The sequence below is a fragment of the Haemaphysalis longicornis genome, unplaced genomic scaffold (genome assembly GCF_048455015.1).
Source record: "Haemaphysalis longicornis isolate Haplotype H1 unplaced genomic scaffold, Haemaphysalis longicornis Haplotype H1 scaffold_31, whole genome shotgun sequence".
NCBI classification, from domain to species: Eukaryota; Metazoa; Arthropoda; class Arachnida; order Ixodida; family Ixodidae; genus Haemaphysalis; species Haemaphysalis longicornis.
Genome location: NW_027526340.1, coordinates 2,435,939 through 2,452,550, shown reverse-complemented (window position 1 = coordinate 2,452,550; position 16,612 = coordinate 2,435,939).

Here is a 16,612-nt window from a genome sequence, read left to right as displayed (position 1 = left end):
AGTTTTCAGCGACGCCAGGCACGGATGGAACTCATTGCAAGCTTAAACAGCTCAGCTGTTTAAATAGTGAAGGCGGTGTCAGATCGCCCGGAGCTGCTCTTGCTTCAGCTTCTGGTTATCGTACACGCGCTAAATGCGGAGTGCCTGCCTGGACACGTTCCGAACCAATATATCGGGGAAGCACTGTTCATTATTAGCGTTAGCCATTATGGCATTGTTGTATTCACTGCTTACGTCCGCAAGCTGATTGGTGCCCGCCACAGCTTTCCGAGAATCAGGCTTCTGTGGGGCTGGTGTGCACCTGTCCTACTCACGTGCCATCACGTTCGGGTGTCACTCGGCACACACTATGTTGCAACTTTTGCGGTTCAATTCACATTTTAGAGCGCAGCTCTTATGCGTCCGCTCCCGGGGTTTGGCAGCGTAGGCGTCGGCGTTGGTGTTGGCGTCTGTGTAACCGAGAGAACGAAGAGGACACCGAAGGGAAACCGGTGGCGCGAGCCGCCGCGTGTCGAGAAAACGAAGAGGACACCGAAGAGAGGCAAGCGGCATCGCGAGCCACCGTGTGTCGACAGAATAAGACACTGCAGATAGGAAAGCTGTAGCGCGTGCCGTTATGTGTTCGCCGCGAGCCGCCGTGCGTCGAAGGAAGAGGACAGCGGAGAGAGGAAAGCTGTAGTGCGTGCCGTTGTGTGTTGTTGTTGTTGTTGTTGGTAAACTTTATTGACACACAAAAAACAAAGAAAAAGTCGCCGATGACGCGATCACTAATGCGTAGTACGTCTACCGATATCAAAGTAGAAACAAAGCGCTGCATCACAGGAGGTGTCTGCGGCGCCGCTGTGGACCGCACCCGCTCGCGGCCTCCCGCGATGTCCGGATTAGCGCGGCAGTCGCACCGCGAAGGAGTAATATGTGAAGAATAAAAGTGGTCTGTAACCATACATATACGTCTGTCGGAAATTATTTGCCTCAACATATTTTGAAAAGTCGAACCAGTTTAACAGATGGGCTCAGATATCGCATTAAGGAGTATCGTAATCGTCAGCCAATTTTTTTGTAAATTTTGTAAATTTTGTGAAGTGGGCGAATAAGCCCCTCAAAGCTCTCAATTCCAGGCCAATACCCCAAGCGGGTATGTACCACGAAGAAATGAATAACAAGTTTTGTTTCACCGCTGGCAAACCGCGGAGATAGCGTGGTTGGTAACGCGCTTTTCTGCGGCGCTGCAGGCCCGGGTTGAAATCCCATCTGAAGACAAGTGTTTTTTATTTATTTCATCTTTACAGAGGCGGCCCTTTTCTGTACCGAACAACGACAACGGCACTTTTTCGCAGAATGGGACACTTAAAGCTTTCGCCTTAGTAGGCGTTGAGAAGAAGGATGGGCCTGCGCCGGAGTGGAATGATAAATGATTCCGGCCCAGGTTGAGAATGACAAGGGCCGGACCCTTTTGCGGCCGACTCTGCTTGACGATGGTATTTTTGAGGGGTAGGGGGGCTGGGAGCGGTATCAAAAACTGATTCCTCCTGACTGTTAGGTGTGAGGGCTGTGCCACGTGGCTTTTGCCACTTGCCCGTTCAGCGAAATTTAATGAAAATCCCCTCGGACTGCGGCACGTTAGTTTTACTATCCACACTGGAACATAACATTCAAAATAAAAAAAAACTGCGATTGAAACGCATGACAGCAGCGTTGAAGCTAACAAAGGCTTGTGTAGGGGCTAGTTGGTATGGCCTGGAATTGAAATTTAGCGTGCGCTGCATCCTTGGACGAATGACAGGAACAGTGCGACAGACAAATCATACGCACATCGCCTTTAGTTTCGAATGCGCAGAACATACCACGTAAATATTGTGCCTGCCTGCCACTTTTTTCAGTGTGGGCGAAACTCTGTGCACGTACTTGAGCACTACCAGGGATTTTTTTTTTTGTAGTTTCGCTTTTCCTTTCGGTTTGTCATGAATTTTTCTGAGGCACTTATAGCCACGGAAACCACCACCTACTTCGTGTATCCGCTGGACCTAAGGCGCCCAGCTTGAAAGCTCAAACTTCACGAAAAATGCCCCAGAAAAATCCATGACCAAAGTAAAAAGCGAAACTAGATAAAAAAGCCCTCGTAGTGCTCTCTTACGTGCACAGAGTCTCGCACATACTGAAAAAAGTGGCAGGCAGGCACAATATTTACGTGGTATGTTCTGCTCCTTCCAAACTAAAGGCGATATTCAAAAAAGTAAATGCGCTGAAGGAAACTACACAAAACGTGCTATGCTCTTGCGGCGTAAAACACGTCAGCGAATTCGTCGAATGCGCAGTTGGCGTTGTTTATAAAATTCCATTCTCCTGGGGCGCATCGGCCAGATTGGCTGGTGTTTGAATGATAGACTTCGAGCGCAACAACGCTTGCAAACAACTGCAATCGCCAGTCCATCTAGCTGCCGACTGTGTAAGGTGTGGATGCGCGGCTGGAGCATGCAACTGTGCTGTCATGCTCTCGGGACCAGAGAGTGAGGGAGGTGGTAGAGGCTCTTAATTAATATGTTTTCGGAGGCACATGGTGAATGTGTTAAGCGTGCCGACAATAGCGCGCACTGATAGCGAGATCGCAATGCTAAAGAAAAAATCCGATGTCTCGTGAGCACACGTGAGGACTGTTTCACCACGATTGTACCCCCACCACTACCTCGCATGCATACATGTAACGATCAACACTTTGATTCAACCAGTTGCACGCTTGCGGACCAACATGAGCTTTGTCTGTTCCACTGTCCCTGTCATTCGCCCAAGGATGCAGCGCACGCTAAATTTCAATTCAATACCGGCGTTGACCTTCAATTAAAGCTTTTTTTGCGTTTGTTTGACCGGCTTCTAAAATATAGTAACTTTAGTAGGTTGAAGAAGACGTCTATTGAGTTTATAAAACTAGCCTTAGACATTATATCTCAAATGGTGAACCAATCCACTCGCGGTTCTAACATCCCCGACCTCATTCTGACGACCGCCCCTGAAACAGTTGGTGCCGTGCTACACATAGATGGATTTTGCGATCATAACCTTCATCAAGTAACCCTTAACATTCGGCTTGCGTTCACTGGCACTGAAACGAAAAAAAAAATCATGGTTACAGTAAGGGTTACTGCAGCAAAATTAACTCCGAACTCGAGACCTTCTATACTGACCCATTCCTGCCATCTTTCTACAGTTGTAACATCAGTGATAACTGGGTGCTCTACAGAGACAAATTATTTTTCCTAGCCGACCAGTATATTCCCTCCTTAACCTGAAAAGGAAGAGTGAGGAAGTTGCGAAGGGTGCCCAGTATCATTCCCACCAAATGGAAGATGTTTGTCGAGCTAGGGTGCGTGCTTTGATCGCGCGACTGTTTGGATCGCCTGCGAGGTGCAGGTTTCGGCGGTTCCGTACCTGGGCCCTGCGTAGGCATAGTCGCCACTTGCTCTGCAGGTGCTTGACCAGGCTGAGGTGGCAATAGTGGAGGGAAATTTTGAACACCTGGCTTTGGAGGCGTGGTGTTCACTCCAGTCTGCTTAGTTGCATTTCTAGCAGAAGCTGACCCATCCTTGCGGAGATAATGACGTGGCTTCTGCAATGCGGCTTTTGCAGCCATGTAGTCCATGTTTTCTGAGGTTTTCAGCTTGTAGACGGCCTTCTCTTTTCGCCGCACAGAGCAATGAGAATCTGTGGATTCATGCGCCCGTCCACAATTCGAGGCAACGGAGGTTTTCAGTGACGCAGACAGAACGCTCGTGATCCCCACCGCAACGAGGACATCGCTGCGAAAGCTTGCAGACACTAGCCACATGACCGTAACGCTGACGCTTAGGGCACTGGCGTGGAGTCTCGTGGTACTCGTATACTCGGTACCGGGTACCGAGATTACATGTTCCGGAGTGGTCTCTGTGCAGAACACAATCCGCTCATTCTCGGATTTTCTCCTAAGCGCCTAGCTGACCTAACGGGAACACTTTGCCGTAGGGCCTCAACAATTTCAGAATTTGAGAGGTCTACAGGAACGTCCTTGATCACCCCAACTCCACAGTTCTTGGGGCGGAGCTCATAAGCCCTGACAGCAATGTCAGCAACAGTGGAGACTTTCAAGAAGTGCTCCGTAGCGGCATCATTTCCTGTGTCCAAAGCCAGGAGGTTGAGGCGGTGATTTGGTCTAACTTGAAGAACATTGTCAGGAAGAACTTTCTCGAAGGCGTCTTTGAGTGTTAGCGGGTAAAACGGGTGATGACGTTATTTGCATCGACGGGCTTAATAATGACTGTTAGGTTGTGCTTAGGGGCGCTTACATGAGGTTGTCTGTCAAAAGCGAGGTGCGAGCGCTTTGTGCTACGACGGCGCTTTGAAGGAAGTACGAGTTCGAAACCATCGTTTTGGTCACACATATTGAGCTCCTCATGATTGTAGATGACTGTAGAAGGCATACTTGTTATGTCAGAGAGCATGTCCTCACCGTCTGGCGTAGTTTGTACATTGGCGGAGCTTGTCGTGCAAGAGGTGGCGTGAGACGTTGAAGCTAGTAGCCCAGAAGCTTGCGTCGTTCGGATTAAGGTCCCACTGGGTAGCCAGAAGTTGGCAGCAAGTCGGTGGGCACGGCCACTAGGGTGGCATGAAGCATTCCAGGAGCTGGGATCGGGATTGCAATTCCCGGCTGGACGCCGAGCTGTGACCCGAGAGCGATTTGTAGTGAGCCAGGCGGCGACCCTTGCGGTGCCGCGCCCGCCATCGTGAACAAATTAATGTTCGAGGCTTCAGATCAGAGGTCAGTAGTCTAACCAAAAGAAAAAATTACGCCCACCTCCCCTCGCGGGAACCCTGGTGTGATGCGACGCTGAGGGGGGTTCAAGCGCAAGCGGAGAGCAACCGTCGACCGAAAGGCCGCAGGAGAGCGGCACACCGGTTATATGCGCAGCGCGCCCGAAGGAGAGGAGACCGCGGAGAGAGCGAGTGCTGCGGCTATGACGCAACACAATCCAACACAATCCACTTTATACCAATCCAATGCAAATCCAATCCAAGCCAAGCCAAGCCAAGCCAATCCAATCGAATCCAATCTAATGCCCCTCGCGAGAGAGTGTTCGCTATCGAAGAGGAGAGGCGTGGAGTGGCTGCGGACAACAACGGACGCACGCAGACAACAACAGCCGCACGCAGGAAGGACAGGGCCGCCGACAAGAGATGCTCTGAGCGTCGCATCTAAAACGCAAATATATGACGATCGGAGCTGGCACTTGGCCGTTGCTGGTGCGTCTTGATCCATTTCTTCGCTGTTAGTTTGGGCAGTCTCCCCTGACAGTTGTAATTTCGCCGGATCGAGAATCCCTGTGCGCGAGGCGTGGGTGACTTCCATTGATCCTTGCTCCTCGGTAGGCATGACGAACCCTGCGTCTTGTTCCATTTCCTCGTTGCTCGTTTCTGCAGTCTCCCCTGGCAGTTGTAATTTCGCCGGAGCGAGAATCACTTTACGTGAGGCGTGGGTGATCTCCGTTGGTTCTTGCTCTTCGGTAGGCATGACGATCCTTCTTGATTGCAGACCCGGCGGCGTATTCCAAAACCATATCCCGTAGGGGCTCAGGCCGACCACACCTCCTTCAAACAGCGACGTCACAGCGTGACGTCACTTTCTCTCCGAGCGCCACTTCATACGACGTGTATTTTTTTTTTTTCTCGTTTTGGGCGGCGGCCGGTACCTTCGCTCCGTGCACGAAGCTGGGGCTGCTGCGCCGGGGAGCTGACGCACATTTCGTACAAGTTAAAGGCCCAACCACATGCAGCGTACTTTCGGCGTTTTCTCGCGTGGCAACGCGACCTGACGCACGAGCAACGCCGAATGTCTACGCTCGCCAGATATCGGCGTCGACGCAGCGCGAGAAAGCAGCGGAAAGCGGGCCATCTGGCGCCATCTAGTGTACACGAATGCAACCGGTGCAACTTCTCAATCGCGATTTAAACGTGCCGTGTAGCAGCGGGAGTGAGTCGAGCACGTTCGAAAACTCGATGGCGATTCACTTCAATCGCGATTGAAAGAGCCCGTGTCTGCGCGTTGCCGCCGAACGACGCTCGCGCGGCGCGTGATTTCGCGTCCATGTGTTAGGACTTTAACCTTTTCGTACCTATACGTTCCGGAAAGCACTCTCATTAAAGTAAAGACAAAAATTTGTTTTGGTCTTTTGTGGTCGCGCTGCTTCGCGGCGGTCGATGGTTTTACTCCGTGCGCGAGCATGACGTACGCGCTGGGAAGCTTCAAGCACGAAGTATACCTTTGCATACCTGTTCTCGCTTCTCACTGTTCGCACTCTCTTGCGAGCCTGCAAGACGTTCGTCTTCCATCCTGTTCCTAGTTAAGCTAGCACTGGGCGCGTTGCTCTAAGTGCGCGCGCAGGCGGACGCTTTTTCACGTGCATGTGGTCATTGTTTACGCTCCCGAAAGCGAACACTCTCGATCATTACAATAAAGACGAATATGTTTTTTTGATCTTGGCTAGTCTTTTGGATTCCGTACCGAAGCGCAGAACGTTTGCTCCCAATCGGTCGAAAGCACACGCGTACGTGGGTCGCTCATCTGCTGTTAACATCAGCGAGCATGTTGATCCGTTTTTATAACTGTGTCATTACCGTCAAATCTGAACAAAGTAAGATAGGATGATGAACGAAGACGCACTTAGCACACCTTTACTTGCTACTTGATTTAACCTTGATGTTACGTACCGACGGCAGGTTCATGGGTATTCAAAGTGTGAGCAAAGCAAAGTTCGTGACTGCCTTGATACTAAGAAAGGGTACCGTCGAACGTCACTTGTAGGTTAAACGGCAAGGCACTCTGGCCCCCTTTGTTTAGCTTGAAAAAGAAAAAAAAAGCCGGTGAAACCCTCATTGCAAAAAAAAAAAAAAAACGAGGTTTCGCCAAGATTCGAACCATGGACTTTCGAAACAAAACGCCAGGACACAAGCACGCAACCGCTCGACCACGCCAGGAGAAGACGCGGGTACAAATAATTTGGTACCCTAACAGAGGCTGCCAACGAATATTGTCGAGTGATTTGCTTTGGTCATGTTTGAGAGATTTGAGCCGTGGTAACGCTTGTTTCTTACGCACCCATCTTGGATCCGAGGGCAGTTATGCTATTACTACAAACGATGCAACCACAGCCCCCTTGTTTGAGGCAAGATAAGCTATCGCAAAACCTCGGTCTTCCCTACGCAAGCCACGGTAGCAACGAATGGAATGGCATGCGCGGCTAGCATTCTGGCGTTGGTAAGGCTTGGTCGTCACGCACCAATCTTGCAGCCAAGCCCCATCGAGCTAATACTACAAGCGACGTAGCCAGAGCTTCCTTATTTAACTAAAAAAAAAGCTATGGCAAATACCCCATCTCCCCGATGAAAACCAAACAAGCCACAAATACAGGAGCGCTTTCGAACAGAAATAGCTTGCAATATGTCTCAATGCAGCCGATCACCGCAAGTTAAAAAGAAATTTATTCTCTTCTGCTGAAAGGAGTGCCCCTAAAGCACGAGAAGGACGTGAAACCCGACCGCCGCTGCCAGCTTTCCGCTGCTTTCTCGCGCTGCGTCGACGGATATCTGGCGAGCGTAGACATCAGCTTTTCTCGCGCATCAGCGCGCGTCACCACGCAAGAAAACGGCGAAAGTACGCTGCATATGGTTGGGCCTTTAACTTCTACTAAATGTGCGTCAGCTCCCCAGCGCCTCAGCCCCAGCCTCGCGCACGGAGCGAAACCATCGGCCGCCGCCCAAAACGAGAAAAAAAAAATCCACGTCGCATGAACCAACACCCTCTCCATTTTGCTAAGGCCTTTCCACCGGTCCCATGACGTCACGCTAAGGGACCTTTCGGTCGCGTCGTTCCGCTATTTCAGAGTCGCGCCCGTTTGGCCTGTAGTTCGGTTACTGCCACAGTTGGCTGCTAAGTTCTGAACTGTTCGGTGTAGAGATTCCGCTCATATTTCTTTCTTGGTTGCTGTAAACATTAAATGGCCTAGTTCATGCTTAGGACTACCATTTCATGTGCTTTATTTATAGGTGTTTACTTTATAGCGGAACACATCTTACTGTATAATACTCCACCTTTGAGCGCCTATTAAGTTTCTTTCTCCATTAGTGCAAATAATTTAATATACCTAGCCAAACGACAACATTGCACATTATTTGAAGTTTTCACAAATTTTTCTGCTTAGCTGTTAAAACTCATCATTCAGATATGACCCAAACAATAATGCTGGGCTGTAGAAGTTCTACAGTGTGTGTTAATGGGTGCAAACTACAGTCATGCCATGTCATATATGTAGCCTTTGTGTGCACCACTGAAGTACTGGATAGCTAATCCAACCGTTATAAGAAACCAATGAAGTGTTCGCAAAAACGTTTTTATTGCATCAGGAATAACGCTTTACTTCTTCGGAGTTGCTGCTTTGCGGGCTGCGGCCTTCTTCTGCGCATTGTCTTGTATGATGTCATTTCTGAGCTTGCAAAAGTGGTTCAAAACAATATTGGTTGCAACGCGAACTACCAAGCCCATAAGCGTTTGTGCAGTGTGGCCATTTTCACACATCTCAACGTCTGGTTCTTCCAGAAGTGAAATCGTCTGCGAAGTCACAACGCCACGTTGATTACTACAGGATAGAAAATCGTTCACGTTTTCTCCAAAAGACAACTTTTCTGCAACTAGTTTTGTCATCAGTACCATATGAACTGTCCATGGCTGCGGAAATTTCAGGCCTCCTCTCGTCAGGTTAGCTATCATGGCAGTGTTTTCCGCTTCGATCTCGCGGTTTTCAAAAACCAACGTGCTGAAACAAGTAGAACAAGAAAGCTTCTTTGAAACAGAATGAGCCGCGTACCCTGCAATATAAACTATAGCATCCATATCGGAGTGGCCGCTTGTTATATCATCGTCAGTAACAGACACAGAAAAGTTGCACGCCAGAAGATCTTCGTTGGTGTCTCCACACTCGGCCTCCTCGCGAGGAAATATCAAAAGTTTTTGAAGACGAAGCTTCTTCTCACACTCATACAGTTGGCGCACCGAAATGTGGTACTGCGCTCCTGCTAGCTGACGGTAACGGCCAAAGCGGTCCTCTAGCGCATCTGTCTGAAACTTGCCCAGCCAGCAATACGTACTTGAAGTGAAGTTCTTCCAAGCAGTAGCGCGAGAGTTCTGGCTCCTATGCAACAAAATTGCAGTGTCTTACCCTCTAATGCACTGTAGGTGTGAAATACTTCCTTGGAATGGCCCGCAACCACGCTTTCTTCTGCACTTCGTCTCTTGGGAAGCAATAAACACGCACTTTGGGGCCATTGTCATAGTTTCCGCGGCACCCGGGAACACAGCACCGGCCCATGTTTCACGAAGTTGCCCTCGTTGCGACACGGCAGGTGTTCAGCGTTGAATTCCGGGCACACTTTTCATTCGAAGGCTTCTACACGCACACACGCCACAAAAGGAACAGGACCGACAGACTCGGGCGAGTAATGAAATACTGCACGAACAGCACATTGAAAGACAAAGGCAGCGGCTTGCCGCTCACCGAAAGATCGAGTTCCCGCCAGAACTTGCCCGTATGAGCCCGCCAGCGGAAACAGAGGGAGCCGTGCTGCCTTGCCGGCTCGCGCCAGTCGAGCGGTCGGACACATAGCGTGACGTAGCGCGTGTGGAAAGGAGGTGCTGGAGAGGCCTGAAGAAAATTGAGAGGGTGTTGCATGAACTAGCGCACGAAGAGAAAGTGACGTCATGCTGTGACGTCACCGTTTTAAGGGGGTGTGGTCGGCCTGGGCCTCTACGGGATATGGTTTGGAATACGCGACCCGGCGGCCTTGGTCGTTGCTAGGCCTGACGGCCGAGCGAGCGGCCTATTAGGCTTAGCTACAGTTCGAACCACGAGTGCTTAAATTCACTATGGCGGTCGATAAAAAACAGGCACAGACCGAGCTAACGCTCGACTCACTTTCGTGAGGTGTTGATGGCCTTCCCTCGCAAATTTGGCATTCGTAGGTGGCTGCATTAAAGGGGCACTGACACAAAAATTTTGCATCTTGTTTTTTTTTTTTGCTGCGATAAGTAGATAGTGACCTACTTATAGCCTGTAGAAACCTCATTTGCTTCAGCGTGCGACGGTTGCTTAATTAGAGGCATTTTCAATGCGGCCAGTCGCAGTTTCGGTTTCAGCGAGTGCCGCGAAACGATGGATTTTGTGGATTTTGTGTGAACAAAGCTGACCACGTGACCGTCGGAGGGATATCACAGAGCAGAGCCGCCGTAGCACTGTCGAATCCGCATCAACGGCAGTTTCTGCGAATGCCCCCACGTACTGATCTCGTGAGGCGCTTAATTAAAAAGCGACCGTGGATGTGACGCAGGCGCTGCGAGTGCAAATGCTACCGCTGCTAAAGAACGACGCGCGACGCTCGAGACGGTGGGTGGCAAGACGCGCGCTGGGAGCAGCCGGCCGGTCTGCCTACAGGTCCGCCTACAGATGTGTTCGGCTTAGAACTGCGGCGGATATTCGAGTGCCGCTCTCGTAAGCGGCGCAGATGACTATTTTTAATGCAACCCGCCATCGCATCATTAACTCCTTTCTCATGTAAGCCACCATGGTTGGGTCTTGGGGACAATTTCGTGCAGCGGTAACAAGCTATCACTCGAGCTACCTGCGCCGGCCTGGGCCACTTCGCGGCCGTGGCCGCCGCCTGCACAGCGACCGTGCGGCTAGCTGAGTGGGCTTTTCGTGCCTCCGGCGCGTTTTCGCATCCAATGGTAATAAACAGTAATAGAAACAGAGTGCCTGGAATCGCTGTAGAACTTTGGTCGCGGCCAGCTGCCCGATGAGCTGACGAAATCACGGCGCCTCCGCCGCCAACGATCGGGTCGTTCGTTCTCGAGAGCAGAAGCTCCGCCCTCCGGCCCTCCGATTGGAGCGGCGAGCCGGGCGAGCCGGCGAAAAACGCCGGCAGTGCGGAAGCGGCAAAGACAAACTCGTGACGCGTTTGGACGTTGTTTATTTACACAATATCCTCGGGATGTCGATTGCGCGTGGTCCTCTGCTGGCTGCTCGGTTGCGTTGCGCACACTTTAAAATTGATTTTAAATATGCTCTAGGCTGTATTCGCCGCTGATATTTTGCAGATGATGTATATGCGTTCCCACCAATCTATCTCCGTAGTTATCTCGCCTTCAAAATTTTGTGTCAGTGCCCCTTTAAGAAAAAATCGATCACCCGGCTAGAGCGCCGAAAAAACGTGGCCGTTCTTGCCTGCTGCCCTCTAGCGGTCCTGCCACACCAATTCAAAAAGAAATTTCTCTAATTATTGTGTCAGCTGCATGTTGCACACTGTATTTCTTTTACTCGTTTAATGGTGAAAAACCCTGGATTAAATACACTGTTTTGACGTCATGCAAAAAACGTCACACCAACAAGGTATGCCAACCTACACGTGTCCATCTAAAAACTGGAGTTCTTTGAATGATAATGTGACCGATGGTGTACTGATGCACTTATGTCCCGCCTTGTGAATGAAGTACGCCTGCACAATTTCTCTTTGTTGCCTATCTCTCACCCATTTTAAAAACGTGGCCTGTTTGAAGAGCGGAGTGCATTTAGTTCCCTGCTGAGTGCACCTTTTGCAGTGCTCAGCCATGTGGCCCCGTGCGTTGTTTTTTCCAGCCCAACAATGCTCGCGCGCTCTGTCGTTGAAACATCTGCCTGTGTGGCCAATATAATTCTTGTTACAACTCATGGGAATCTTGTAGTATACAACTCCCGTGGTGCATTCCGTGTATAATTCGCCGTGCTTCTTGGAGCACGATTGCCGCTTCCTTTCCTTCATCATAGGGCAAACCTTCGCCAATTTGAAGGGCGCGCTAAACACCACATTGATGTCGTACCTTTGAGCAACTTTTCTGGGGTTATGCGAGATCTTGTGCCAATACGGGATAGCGTGAACTTTCTTTTGTTCTATTTTCTTCTGCATGTCACCTTTCCTCTGTTTTTGTTTAAATTTTTGCAGCAATGCTTCGCAAACGGCAGAAACAACTGCAGAAGAGAATCCCGCAGTGCTCAGCCGGGCAATCTGTTCATTAAATGCGTCTTGTGCCTTGTGCGCGCACGGCTTGTTTAAGGCTGCCGTGATGCATGTCTTGGCCACACCGCTTTTGAATAATTTTGAGTGAGCGCTATCAAATGGAATCAGCTGCTTGTTAGCGCGCGGCTTGTATTGCCAACACACGTGCGTGTTCTGAAAAGTCAGGATCAAATCTAGGAACCGCAGGCAGTTATTGCTTGGTAGCTCCCACGTAAACTTAAGCGATTTTGAAGAGCTCAGCAATAACTGCCTGCGGTTATTCATCCTTTCAATAACTGCCTGCGGTTATTCATTATTCATCGTTTCCATCCCCCGCTCTCTGCGGGGCAATCGGTTGGATCTTTATTATTATTCTTTTCTTTCTTTTCTTTTCTTTCTTATTATCCCTCTCGGGAGGGCAGTGCGCCATCGTCGAAGTTCATAAGCGATGGAAGCAACACCTTCAACCAGTACCGCGACGCGAGCCAACGTCAGCGTTGCAGTACCAGTTCAAGACATCGTGCCATCCTCTTCATCGACGGCGGCAGAAGACAAGGCGGCGAGACGGGGCGCTGCCGACGCCGAACTTCGTGCACGAGAAGCCGCGGCCAAACGTGGCCGCGGGTCCTTCGCTCGGGCAACGAGTATATTCGTAGCGCGCGCAGTAGAAGGAGAGGAGGTAGCACCTGTTGCTGCAACGCCTCTTTCAGCGCCGGAGCACGCGCATGCGCGCCCGCACCTGTTGTTGAGAGCGAGGAGGAGCGGGTGAGGGGCGCACGTGCTGGCTGGCTGCGGACGCCGGTCGCCAACGGACGGGTGACATTGTGAGTTAAAGAAATGCTCTGCATTTAAAATGAAGCATGGTTGGCCTCCTCTGTCCAAAAAGCCGCGGCAGGACCGCGGACAACCGCAGGACAATATGGCCTCGAGGCCCACCACTGGAGAGGCCGGCGCTGCGATCGTTTTGACGTCACTTGTACACTCTCAGGCAAAAAGGACTAAAATAGGGACTAAAATACAGCCGTTAGTCTTCGCGGGCGACCGTTCATCTTCAAGGGGAGTATCTGCGGCAGAGTACGTGCCGCGTGCATAAATTCGGACTAACTGTTCGTCCCCGCCGATCTATAAGGAGTAACGGGAAGGAGTAACGGGAAGACGAAACGCATGCAGTCAGTCTCTTTGCTGTGTCGTTAATCCCCTAATGGCGTCGTCGTTGCCCTTTCGCGCATATGTCTGCGAACAGTTTTATATTTCCAAAACACAAGGCATTGCAGTCACTGGGTGCTTTAGATGGTGCCACGGAACAAAATATTGATGTTAGTTATAAGAAAATCGCCTAGGGTTAGTAGAGCGGCGGTTAATGGCAAGGAGCGGCGAAGCGCGATTATCATACGCTTCTCGGCGAGGTTATGTTGATACGCTGTGTTGCATACGATTCGTGCGAGATAGTAACGGCCAATCAAAGCTTTCCAGCGCCTTAACAGTAACTCAAAAATTAGTGACAATAGCAAAAGTGGATTCCTGAGCGTAATGAATATGTATATGTTTAACAGACTAGAAAAAACGCATGTTGCTGATGACAACTGCAAAACAAAAATGCTCGCTACAGGTAAGCGTCTCGAAGTTATCTTTTACACTCGGTACATAATTGAAGCTATGACAATGCTGCAACTGCTGTAAAACCCGCTTGCATTTCACAGTCGCAATCGTCTAGCGACGCGAATTTGAAGAACTCAGGCTAAGCAACACCAAATTCGCTTTCGCCGATGCAGGAAAATATGGCATGTTTCCTTATTCTGACACTCACACAGACGACACCTTTCACATACGTTACATAGAGCACTTAACATATGCATCGAACACTAAGAAAGCACTTAGCTTGCGCTAATTTGTGCGGAAACAAATGAGTCGTCCGATCGCCCAGCTACCTATCTCAACTAGGCGACGACGAGTTGATTGTTATTTACGAAAAAACTATGGTTGTGAGGCTCTAGTTCGAATCGAACTGAGCAATAGTCCCTAAACCTAGCAAAGCGCTAAGCGCAAGGCGCAAAACGCGGTCACGTTCGCTTGCACAGATAGAAATTCGGGCACCAGTTGCAATGGATCTGTTGCGTTATGCACAGAACTACACGCTGTACACTTGAATATTATCTGCCGCAAGTACCACCTGGCGGCGTGCTCCAGCGGATAGCGCGTCGGGTCCTTGTGTGTAATTCCGGGCGTCAGGGGTTCGATCCCTGCCGGTGCTCAGGTTTTTTTTTTTTCTTTTTTCTGCACTCTACGCAGTTTGTCCTTGGGGAGTATCGGAACGGACCATCCAGGTGGGGGACTAACCGTTCGTCCCCTCGCAGTTAGTCCCCAAAGGGACTAATGATTGTGGCAGAGGCCGTTAGTCCCCGAAAGGACGAACTTTTAGTCCTTTTTGCCTAAGAGTGTAGGATCAGCGTTCCCATCTTGCTGCGTAGTTGGCTTGCAGCTAGCGGCGAATTCGCTTAGGAAGCGCGTTCTAAAAGTATTTTCGTGCTAATTCGCGTCGTTTGAAGTTATTTCTCAGTGCGTCAAGCGCAGTTTGACCTCACGGGGACTTTATAACCGTATCAACTGTGGTACATTATCCGCAAACAACATGAGCGTGGTGGTGTATGATGTATGCGACCGAAGTGTAAGCAGCAGCTTGTTTCCACAATCAACTATGTGGACTACGACGTTCGACACGCTTGTTAAGTTTCTAGATTTCCTTTGTTTGCAACAAATGTATAAAGCAGGAAATCATGAAGCGTTTACTGCTCGCAGAAGCACGCGCACCCGCCGTGCATGCACCAAGGAGGTTATAAAAAATTGCAATTTTTTTTAACCTCCTTGGCATGCACGCACGGCCCACGGTGCGGCTCGAACCGACGCAGGTCGCGGCAGCAGCAACTTGTCGCCGCTTTTTAAAACCACTGAAGTCGTGGAAAGGAAGTTCCAGATTATTGAAAGTGGGAAACATTGTGCTAGGTAGCTGTGGTTTTCAAAGCAATGCTCGAATATCTGCCGCGATTTACGCCGACCGACCGCGGAGGCAGCGCCGGCACGTTTTCGCGCGGTGTGGCGAGTGCCGAAGGGTGGCGATACCTGCGCGCAAGTATCGGCCGAGGCCGTTGCAGGCACTTTAATCATCGGGCGCGTGAACGGCAATCACCGCGGCAACTGTGCAGGGTTACAGAGTTCCACATATGAGAAAGGGGGTGACAGTGCGGTAAAAAGTTGTGTTAGGGACTGTCATTCGCAACTTTAACGAGAGCGGCGATGAAATATCTGCCGCGACGCTAAGCCTAAAGTTCCATCCAACTCGCATCCGCAGCCGGCTGCGAGTTGTTGGAGACGACCCTCCCGTCGCGCGCGCGTGTTGCGTTTGGGTTACTTCTTGGGGACCCCCAACGCTCGGGTCTCCTATTCTAAAACTCCCCATTACCCCAAATCATTAACGATGTGTTTCGCCTCGTACACAGCCTCGCTTTCTGTGAGCAGCCGTGAGTTTCGAAATTGATTCTTGAGAAAGGCCGGCTCACTGAAAACAGACAAAGGCCCACGTTTCAATTATAAATTCGCACGCCGAGGTCCTAGTGCAAACTACATAAGGCATTAAAAACTCGCGTTCATACCGTTCATACGTCGTTGACAAGTTGTCGCGAAAAGTAAACATATTATCCGTGCAGAGTACAGGCTACGGCACTGATCGTTAATCAAATACGGGCATGACTATAAAACATTGTAGGTTAAATAGGCCCTGATTAAGCCAAACTGCAGACCATAACAAAACTTTTAAGCGTGTGCGGCGAAGCAATCCGGCCACCGTTCTCGCGTAGTCATTCATTTACCAGGCAATGCGAACAGTACGCGCGGTGAGATCACAAGTGAGCGACGCGTTTCCATCGCTGTTACAAGGTGTTTCCTTGCACACAGCCTCGTACATGACCCGTCACAAGTATTTCATAATGAATTTATAGCGTACTTTTCTCGGCATCAGTCGCATCGTCCTTGACGTTAACTGGCTGCGTACAAGCTGTGGGTCGCGATGGTATAGCAGCTACCTAAAAGCGGCGGTGTCGCCGGGAACAAGCGAATCGCTGATTGCTTGCTCGGATTATTAGATGCAGAGCATCTGATTCACTCGCCTTGTCCCTCCGGCGTCGTCGTCGTCGGCGTTGTCCACCCCTCCCCCATTCTCCTCGCCGCGCCAGCTGCGCTCTCCGCCGCTCACCCCCTCTCCTCTCCGATAGCGAACGCTCTCTCGCGAGGGGCATTGGATTGGATTGGATTGGATTGGATTGGATTGGCTTGGCTTGGCTTGGATTGGATTTGGATTGGATTGGATTAAAGTGGATTGTGTTGCGTCATAGCCGCGGCAGACGCGCTGGGGCCGGCGCATGTGCAGTACTCTCTCTTCCGCGGTTTCCTCTCCTTCGGGCGCGCTGCGCATATAACCGGTGTGCCGTTCTCCGGCGAAGCAACATCCACGCTTGGC